Source organism: Amborella trichopoda, chromosome 9 (genome assembly GCF_054954075.1).
Source record: "Amborella trichopoda isolate Santa Cruz 75 chromosome 9, AtrichopodaSantaCruz75HAP2 v2.0, whole genome shotgun sequence".
Taxonomy (NCBI): Eukaryota; Viridiplantae; Streptophyta; class Magnoliopsida; order Amborellales; family Amborellaceae; genus Amborella; species Amborella trichopoda.
The window spans coordinates 39,904,846-39,915,747 of record NC_142344.1 but is presented as its reverse complement, the minus strand read 5'-3'; positions in this window follow the sequence as shown (position 1 = coordinate 39,915,747).

Genomic DNA, 10,902 nt, shown 5'->3' with positions numbered 1-10,902 from the left:
ATTTTTACAAAATCAGCCTCCCTAGTTATAGGGTTTTCGTTTCAAATTTCTAGCGATGGGTCATCGTATGCACACATAGGAATGAGTTTGCCTCATTTTGCCTCAAGGGATCCAGTAGAGAGAAAGACGCTCCCAGACTAGCAAATATCATCATTGGTGAGGTTCACCCATGTTCGATATGTGGTAGTTGGTAGTTATACTCATACAACCATAAAGTACCTGGCTAGTTTCAAGCCTTCATAACAGGCATAGGAAGTTGGCTTCGAGAGTGAGGCCAGATTGACTAACAATTTAGCCTCTTGTAGTGATGGAGGAAGTCCGTTCTAAAAGGAGAAAGCTTTTGAAAATGGATGATTTTAACAATCAAATTGAAACAACATTTTCAAAAGGGATGAGCCTTACAGTTTTGCCACCTGTGGCCCCTTTGCTGGTCATTTCTTTGTTATATTTTACCCAGAGATGATGAAAGGATTCCCTTGCAGGATCGTGAGAACTTAGAAATCACGAAGTTGGCTTTTTACCTTTGGAGCTTTCATCCTCTGCTTCGCGGATCCATGAAGAGTCCTTTCGATTCTTGCCGGCTTTCCTCTTTGAGGGTCTCGATGTTTTTCAGGGTTCATCGAAATCAATTCGATATTCCATTCATGTCACCCTCTTACATCTTTCTGAGTTGGTTCTGTTGCAAACCTGCGGGGTTTGGGAGGAGTCTTCATCCTCAGGGTATGCTTGTGGAGTAATATTGGAACTTGCAAGTACTTGTTTGTACTTGAGTGTTTTGCATTGAAAGCTCCTTCTTAGAGATCTTTTTAATCCTTTTACCCATGATGCTTTTTCAGGTTTTCTCCACGTCCATTTTTTTGTTGTTTTTATATTTTATTTTATTTTATTTTATCTTTCTTTGTGATGACTTTTTCAGGTTTTCACCATGTTTTTTAGCCTATTACGTGTAGTATTTTCTGAGATACATTGCATTAATGGGGTCGTTGAGTTCGTACCTCTCTTGATTTTTTATCTTATAAGAATTGCCTGCATGCATTTGGGTAACCACGAATGACCCCTCCCAATTAAGTTTTAACTTGCCTAAAGGGTGTGGATTTGTAAGAGTCTGGAAGATTTTATTGAGTACCATGTCTCCTTCTCTGAATTATCGAGGAACAATTTTTCTTTGGTATGCCCTCTTGGTTCTACGTGGGTAAGCAACGACATTCTGTGTTGCACAGAGTCATTTTTTGTCAAAATTAATGAGGGCAGCTATTCATTCTTCAATCTTTTGTTCCTCATGTGAATTTTTATGAATAAGGACTCGAAGAGATGGTATCTCAACCTTTATAGGTAGCACTGCTTCCATACCATACACCAATGAGTATGGGGTCATGTCAGTAGAAGTCTTCTCAGTTGTCCTGTAGGCCCATACGACATCATTTAGCTTTTCATTCCAATCTTTTCCACCTTCTATTATTTTGTTTATAATTCTGAGAAGTCCTTTATATGTGGCTTCTGCTTGTCCATTTTCTTAAGTTTAGTAAGGTGTGGAGAATTTCTGTGTTATCCCAAACCTTTTGCGCACCTTAGTGACCTTTCCATTTTTGAGATTGGATCCATTGTCAGTAATGATTGACCCAAGAACACCGAATCTGAATACAATATTGTTCTTTTTGAAACAGGTAACATGTTGGCCTTCAATTTTAACAAATGATGAGGCCTCTACCCATTTGGTGAAGTATTATGTAGCCGTTAATATAAAACGGTGGCTATTTGAAGCTTTTGGTGATATCATTTCGATGATATTATGACCCCACATGACGAAGGGCCATACGGGTGGTGTTGAGTTGAGTGATACGGACGGTACATGGATGAGGTCTCCATAGAGTTTACATTTGGGACACTTCTTAACGAACTTCCAGTAGTCTTCAGCCATGGTGGCCTAGTAATAGCCTTGACGCTTGATTTTCTGAGGTAAGGTGGCTGTCTCAGAATGACCTCCTTCATTGTGCCACTCTATTAGTACTTGATCAATTTATGACTGATCGAGGCATCATAGAATGATGTCATCGAATGACTTTTTGAATAAGAGATCACCTCTTACTAAGAATCCCATAAAAAACCTTCGAAGGGCTTCTTTATCCTTTTTTATGGCTCCTTCAAGGTATAAATCATCTTTTAGCTGGGACAAAACATCGTGGAACCATGGTTTTTCTTTTACTAGTGTATCTGATACCACGAAATATACTTTCCCATCATTCCCATTCTCTTGCCCTATTTATTTTTCAATCCTTGGTGGGCAAGGGTTTGTTTGTTCTTGATGTAGAATGGCAGCGTGGTGATTTTGCCACCTTACACAAAAACACCATTGAAAGTGGATGTTTTTAAAATCATGGGAAGTAACTTTTGAGGACTATATCTCACTCGTTCCAAGTCAAATCATGCTCAAATTTGGTGAACGTTTTGTTTGATAAAGATGGGTTGAGATTAGCCTCTCATGGTGGTCCTATCGTCTAGCTATAATATTGTCATGCCAGAATTATTGTGCCCACTTTATTTCCGCGATATACTAACCATCATGTCTAGCTAATCAGTATCGGTATTGGTGTCTAGTAGTAATCCCGTTGAGCTTGTCCACGTCAGGCCAATTACTCACTAACTTAGTCATTATGCTGATCTTCCTGCTTGGTCAAATTCTTCTCTCCCCCATCTTTCTTCTCTCATTCTTCTCTTCTTCTTTTGAATGTGCATGCTTGTGTACGTTCGCTAAAGAGGCAAGGTGAGGTCTGTTGACCCACCTGTCTTATAATATTTGCCATATGTGTGTGATTGCAGAAAACAGGAGAATACAAGCCAAGGGAGGCAGTTTCGAAGTAATTTTATTACTGGGGGGCTTTCTTCGTGATCTAAGAGGGCACCCACATGAGCCAGCATAAGTAAGTCGCTAACCCACCTTAAATTCCTCTCTCATCGGTTGGTAATACCTGCCCATGTTCTCGAACGAGGTTCTCGAGAGAGCGATCTCAAAAGTCTCGAGTCTCCCTAAGATCCGAGATGCATGCTGCCTGATCATCAAGATCCAGAGGTCGAGATCGAGGCACCTAATCAGCTTGGCGACTCCACTGGGGACTCACTACCTCTTAGTCGGGTCTGGTCATTCTTGTTTTGCTGGTTTCTTCTTTTATTATCTTTTTACACATCACTTATGGCTTGGGGGTTCTGTATCCCATTCATCCGGATCCCTGCATTCGTGAGTGTCCATAGAGAACAAGTTCCTCCAACTTCGTTCCCAACCATCCTTTTGAGCAAAGACCCCTTTTCTATCTCTCAGGTCTTAACCTGGATCGATGTAAGGAGGGACTTAAAGGTCCCTCACTCCCCATCTCCACGCTCTGGTGGAACCTTCACCAAGGCACCCTGCATCGGCGGCACCTCTGTTGCCACACACAACATGCACCCAGCCACTGGTAAGTCACTTGTCGGTCGTACTGTCGAGGTACACTAGAAGACTGCCCAGGTCCCTCTCTGCACAAGGCAAGAAATTTGCCATTGCTTCACCGGGTCGCCACAAGGTTACCCCCCACATTCCTGCACCACTACGAGTCTCTATCCCTAGAGGCTCAACACCTAGAGGTAGAGGCCCTATGGCCTCCACCTCTCACACACACCATATGGATTGGGGTCACCCACCCGAGCCACACCTTAGGGTAACTCTTATGCTACCTCAAGTCTGTGTCCATGATTGGACCTTCCAAGGCCAGGTCTTGTACACGCTGCTCATATGCATCTCACTACTCGGGGCAACACCATCATTACGCTCACTCAAGTACATAGGAGACGACCTCCTTGTCCTCCTACTTAGCACACGCAAGTGCACTCTGTAAGGGGCAGGCCTCCACTTGTCCTCTTACAGAAACTTGCTCGCAATCCTCGGCCTCTTAAGGCCAGATCACTTGCTCCAGCTTGGGCGGACCCTCAGTTCCCCAACGATCCTTCTTCAAGGGGTGCATGTGAGTCACCGGCAGAGACGTCTCCTCTCCCTCAACTCAAGCCTGCTCATGAGTCAACCCTTCTCCAGCCTGCTCCTCCTTCTCTGAACAAGCACCTCCTGCTTTGGTATTCGTAGACATTTCCCAAGAGTACCATCCTGAACCAGCTCCGTCACTTTGGTCGTGTCTCTGGAGCCCACAAGAGAGCTCGGGGCATTGACCTGATGAGAGATTGAGTCCTTCATCCTCCGCAGCCCAAGATTACCCCAGTCCCTGGCCCTCATCCCTTGCCGCACCCGATGGAGACGACTCTCTCTTACCAAGAAGATCGAATTAGCCACAGTTCCAATCATAGTTTTGGTGCGAGGTCCATCAAAGTCTCAAAGTTAATCATGATAGAGGTCTGCGAATTCTTACCAAGGAAGTGACCATGGCGGTCAAGGTAACTAGCTCTGATAACCCTCTCCACCTGAATCCCTTCTACCCTATTCAGATGACGAAGCCTAAAGAAGAAGAGCTCCCTGAACCATGCACTGTAGTTAGTGTCGTAGAAGATGATCCAGCCACTCAACAGCCACGGTCCCAGCACCCTCGAGAATCGGTCCTCACACTATCGGCATATAAGAGACGAGTTAAGTTGGGGCATGCTGGCCCCCTGCTGACCAAACTACCGCACACGACCTGTCAAGTTCGCAAGACCTCAGCTGCAACTAACGCTGATCTCCCAAGAGAAACAGTCAGTGTAATGGTTGTAAGTGAGCTTGGTGATTGCAAGAAGAGCGCATGAACAAATTCGAAAATATGGTGCACACAATGATGGAAAACATAGATCGTATAAATGCCGCACGCCAATCAGCTAACCATGAGGTCAATTCCCATCACTTAGATGGTGCACCTCCAAGGCTGCCCCTTCCCTCTGCCTCACAGGAGAATTCTATCCCTCACCCCATCTCTCAAGCAGACATTGATGTTATGGTGACCCATAGCGTAAAGAACTGACAAATGTCAGGGATACATGGTGCAACGCCTTATCAAAGGTCGTACCCTTCATATATCGACCAGATCCCATTTCCCTAAGATTATAAGAAAGGCAAGTTTCCTCTATTCAATGGAACCATGTCCTCAAACCAGCATATTGCCCACTTCCAGGCAGCATGTCGAGAAACAACACTTGATGGAAGACAATTTCTCTGTCAGTTTGTTGAAACCCTTGACGGCCCAACTTTTCAGCGGTATGCTCGACTCCCTCCGAACTCAGTACATGCATGGGAAGAGATGGAGAAACTGTTCTATCAGTGCTTCTATGAGGTCGAGAGAGAGGTCCAAACTATTGAGCATCTCACCCTGACTCAAGACCTCGATGAGCCCGTGGACCAGTTCATATCAAGATGGAGAAATTTTGTCGCTCGCCATCGCAATCCTATGCCTGAGAAGGAAGCCGTTCAGACTTTTGTGTAGAACATGCGACCTAAAATTGCTCTACATGTTGAGGCCTCTAATCCGACCTCCATGTCATAATTGATCCCTAATCAATTCGCATAGAGAGTCTATCACGCCACCATGGCGGGTCACGACAACCATATGCAAGCTCTGGAAACAATCGGGGCAATGGTAACCCTCGGACTAAACCCCAGGGTAGCCAACAAGAAGGAGTAATCAGTGCAACCATCACGGTTATTGATCCAAAGAAGGCTCCCTCCCAAACTTTGGACCTCTCTAAAGGGGTGAGAACAACAAAGACAATGCTCAAGGTAGGGAAGCAACAACAACCATACAATCGGGTACCCCCGCGAACGAATCTTAATCGGGATGAGTATTTCACCAGGCATAGGAACAAGGTCTACCCCTTTGAGAATGGGTTCCTGCACTGTTCCGATTATTATTGGAACAAAATATGATTCAGCTTCCAAAAGCCAAGTTCCTTGAGCAAGTTAGCCTTGACACTCAGGCGAATTATTGTGCTTACCATAGATAGATCAATCATACCACAGATGATTGCTACATGCTAAAAGATATTATCGAGGCCCTGATTCAGAAGGGTCAGATAAAGCTTGAAGAATTAAAGAAGGCCTTCAAGGCAACAGAAGCCTCCCTTGCAGTAACCATCCAAGAAGAAGATGAAGCCCCTGGTATTCTTCACGCTTTCTTTGTTATAATGCTTCATGAAATCATAACCACACTAAAGCCCGCAAGGCAGCCTCGACATCTTGCTTAGGGGACTGAGGACGGTTGGTTCCCATATCACCAAATAAGGGTCATTACCTGTGGGAATGCACCAGTTTCCATGATACATTCACAAAAAAAATGCAGGAATATCAGGAGTTTACAACGTCTCAGTAAGTGATCCCCAAGCCACTATTCCGTTAAGGCAAGAGGATCTCTCAACACAAGACTCTCCTAATAATGATTCAGACCCTACTGCTTCTCATCCATGGATAGTCCACCACCGGGCGAAGTAGACTCAAATCCTTAAGGCGAGAAGCAGTTTGCCAAGCCAGGGCTATTCACTAGCCTAGCGACATGAATCAAATACCACCTCAGAAATTCAGAAGGAGACGGGCACCAAAAGCTGCTCGCTGGAGACACAAGACTGCTCAACCCCTAGTTGAGCAGGAATTTCACAGGCCACTTCCCCCACTACCAACTTTATTGGACTTTATCCCTGGCACAATCCTCCTCCCTTCTCATAAAGAGGATGTTCCTGCACCAACATCTTCCAATTATAGCACGTTCAATGAGGGTGGCAACGTTAAAGGTACTCCCCAATGGTCTAAGCAAGGGAAAGACCTAAAAGACCCTCTGAACACATCCAACCCTGGTGATGACGCAAAAAGCAGCCCAGATAAGTTCGATGAGGGGAACAACCTTAAAAGTCCCCCACCTTCTAACTCTTCTCCTTCTTCTCCTTCTTCTGCTTCTTATCCTTCCTCCTCTATATCTCCTGCAGGTACAACCCTGATATGTCCTGACTTTGAGGCTCTCGACATAGAATTTGAAGGAATCAACATAAGTAGGATGCAATAGAAATGATTGAGACAGACCCTGACAAAGAAAGCAGAACTCTTAACAGTTGCTGATACCCTGGCGGCTCGAGCCAAAGCACAGCCATCCTCTTCAAAGAAGCACAAAAAGTCAAAGCCAAAGAAATCACAGTGGCCTCCTGAACCCGACTTGAGTGGAGACTGAAAGAATCAAGGGACAAAGTTTTATTCTCAGGAGGCTTGTCATATGGTGTAAATCTCAGGAGCATCACCCGACATGGGGTAGATAAATCTCAGATTGGGGAAGACGCTGCAACCTCCACTGCAAAAGGCACGCACCTTGAAGTTTCCTAGTTCGCCACTACTCCTTAATCCAAATACCATTCTGCCTATACTTCAGCTTCCTGGGCTCCTTCTTAATCCAAATACCTCAAACAAACCACCTATTCTCCAATTCCATGGCATACCCCCGGCACAATCGCCTCTAAAACCTCAAACCTCCATCACTCAAATCAAGCCCACCGTGCAATTAAGCCAACCAGTAGGCCAAAATAAACCTCTTCCACCCAAACCTGTTCCTCAACCCAATATACCGCAAAAACTAGTTGCAGGACTAGGAGCCCAAAGCCTTGAACAAGAAAAGGTGAAATATGATGTGATAGGAAATTTGAGGAATCTCACAGCTCTTCTCAACATCTATGATGCCCTTATGCTCTCATAGGATTACCGGATGGCTTTGGTTCAAGCCCTCTCTAACCCGGAGGTGTACGAGACTGAGGTAGAACCCATTGAAGTGGACCCGGTAATTTTAGGAGGATGTATGCCAATCACCTTTTTAGAGGACGATCTGGAATTGGGTGAAGAGTTTCATAATCGCCCACTCTTTGTCATTGGAGAATTACATGCATGCCCCATCTACCGAATTATGCTAGATGGACGGTCAGAAGTCAACCTTATCCTAAGGAGGATCCTTACTCGATTGGGGTTAGGGTCCGAAGATCTTACTTCGACCCACATCACAGTTTGTAGACACCCCATTTTAAATTTGGTATATTCTATGGTTTACTAAACCTTTAGGATCACACTTAACCTAGTAAAATCAAATCCATAGTTCACATAACCTACCTTGTGATTCAGAATCAGCTTGCCAGCCCAGAACCCTGCAGAAACCCTGTTTTGACACAGATTTCTGTAAACACCCTGTTTTACCAAACAAATCATTAAACAGTTTTGACCCAAAGTTTCTCTAAGAGCTTCAAACGAGGATGAAGAAGACACCTACATTAAAAAACATCAATTTGGACAATTTTTAGTTTGGGTGACACCGGGCGTGGCACCCAGGCGACACAAGGTGTGTCACCCAAGTCATCTTGCAATTGCCCTGTTTTACCAAAAAAATCCTTAAAAATAGTAAAAAAAACTGTTTTGACCCAAATATTTTCTACTAACTTCACAAGAAGTTGTGGAACACACCAAAGGTGAAAAATCTCAATTTCAACCAAAATTCATGTGTTCGACATGGAGCATGCCGCCCAAGCAAATCCACCCAAGCGACACGCCCAGTGCCGCCTAGTTTCGATTAAGCCCAAATCGAATTTTGACTTTTTCAATTTACTTGGGCGACACGATCCATGCCGATCAAGTACGTGATCCTCAAAATATGCATCTTTGACCAAGAGATTTGCTTGTTATGCATGCATATCCTTCCCAACAAGATTTCACCCCTATAAGGCCTCTTTTTGAGGTCATTTGTGGGGAGATAGAGAATACGATTAGAGATAAAGAGAGAAAAACCTTGAGAGATAGAGATGGAAACTCGAGAGCTTTAAAGAGATTAGAAACCCTAGAGATAGCTTTAGGAAACCCCCAGCCTCCTGAAACTTCAACCCTTAAGCCTGAGAGAGCCTAGACCTAGCACAACCACCCTATACTGAAGAGACTTGCTGGCTAATATCCGGATCAGAGAGACAAAAGAGGACTAGTTCTGATATAGGCGAGCCCGAGAAGGATCGGGAGTCTCGGGACATCCAACCCAGTTCGGTATCATTTTCTTCCATTATATCTATTTTGCTTTTATTGTTTTCATTTCATTTTAATATTTTCAGCTACATAAAAATCATATTTTGTATTGTCTTGGATCATGCTGGCACTGTCACATATCTGAGAGTAGATTTGCTCATTTCTGGGTAGATCTGGCCTCAGGTCTGAGTTCGATTTGTCCCACTGTCTTTACCATCTTACCACATCATTTTTACCAGTTTAAGGTGTCAATATCCTAGAGATCTTCATCAGAAGATATATTAGATTTTTTTCATCGTAAACAGTTGGGCGCCCACCATGGGGCATTTCGAGCCTGATCCAAGCTTCGAATTACGATTTTTATTTGCTATTTCTCATTGTTCTCTATCATAAAATGTACCAAGAATCTGCAGTATCCAGGATCCATGGTTTTCATGCTCCAAAACCCTGATTTTTCTAGGTGACACCAGCCATGTCTCCTGGCCGACATCACCAGTGCCGCCCCAGATCCAGGGCGACACTCCCTGTGTCGCCTAAAATCAAAAGTTTCAGAATCCTTTGAAACTTTGCAAATCTGTTTCTGGGATTCTCTTGTGACTCCACAAAACTTTAGAGAAAAATAAAGTTTTTAAAAATACCAAAAAAATATTTTACTATTCTTTCTACACTATTCTACTTTACTCTGTTTTAATTTACTTCATCAAAAATAACATGTTTTCATACTTCTTCCAAGTTTAAGTAGTCTTATTTCACTAAGATTAATAAGATAAAAATATAAAATAAAAATATAAATAAAAAATTGTTTTTGGGTGACATTGTTTACCTTATGCGACACGAGAAGTTTCGCCAGGCGACACAAGACGTGTCACCCAAGCGACACGGGTCATGCTGCCAAGGTCAAGGACGACACGCCCTCTGGTGGCCCCCGTTTCCCAAGTCCAATTTTTTTGAAATTTTGCAAGCTGGGTCTTGAGACTCTCTTATAACTATCCATAAAATTTCAGAGCAAAATAAAATTATTAAAAATACCAAAAAAATGTTTTACTGTTCTAACTACACTGTTCTACTTTACTCTATTTTAATTTATTTCATCATAATTTTTTTTTTTTCATACTTCTTCCAAGTTTAATGTAGTCTTATTTCATCAATATTAACAAGATAAAAATATTAAAAAAAAAAAAAAAAACCCGCAAGGGCGACACTGGTAGTTTCGTTCAGGTGACACCACCCTTTCACTTAACTGAAAGTGTCCTAGAAAAACTCTTAGACCCCACATTCCCATTCCAGGGACTTTTGGTTCCCTGTTGACCAAGTTTTGACTTAAAATAAAATTTTTTAAAATTTTAAAAATTATTTCTCTTTGGATAGGCCTGTGTTATTTCTTACTCTTTTATTTTATTTTAGTTTGTTAATTTTGATTAAAACCATGTTTTCCATGCTTTCATCATGCTTAGGTTAACTGTATTTCATCGAGGTTAAAAAATATAAAAAAAATTAAAAAAATAAATATACATCGAGGGCTGCTTGCACCCTCCTTAAAGCATGTCCCGTTTGAGGCACCATTGACTCGGGCCGCGCTCGACTTAGCATGGACCGTGCCTAGTTTCATTATTCTGACTTTACCTTCTTAAGGGTTGCTTACCCCTCCATCTATATGAGAGAGTTTTGCCTCGAAGCGCGCATCGCTAAGAACGATCAGTGTCTAGCGCTCACTTATTTCCTTTCTTGTTTTGTGTGCATTATGTTCTTGACTTTATTTTAATTGCGTGCTTATTTACACACTCTAGCACACACCGGACTGGGAGTGCCCGGGAAACTAGCAAACAAATATTTCAAAAATCCTCAAAATCCACATTAACGGCATGAGGGGAACCTAGCTTTGAGAGTCGAGGTAGTTGGGATTCACGTAACTCTAACTGTGAGAGGCCCTC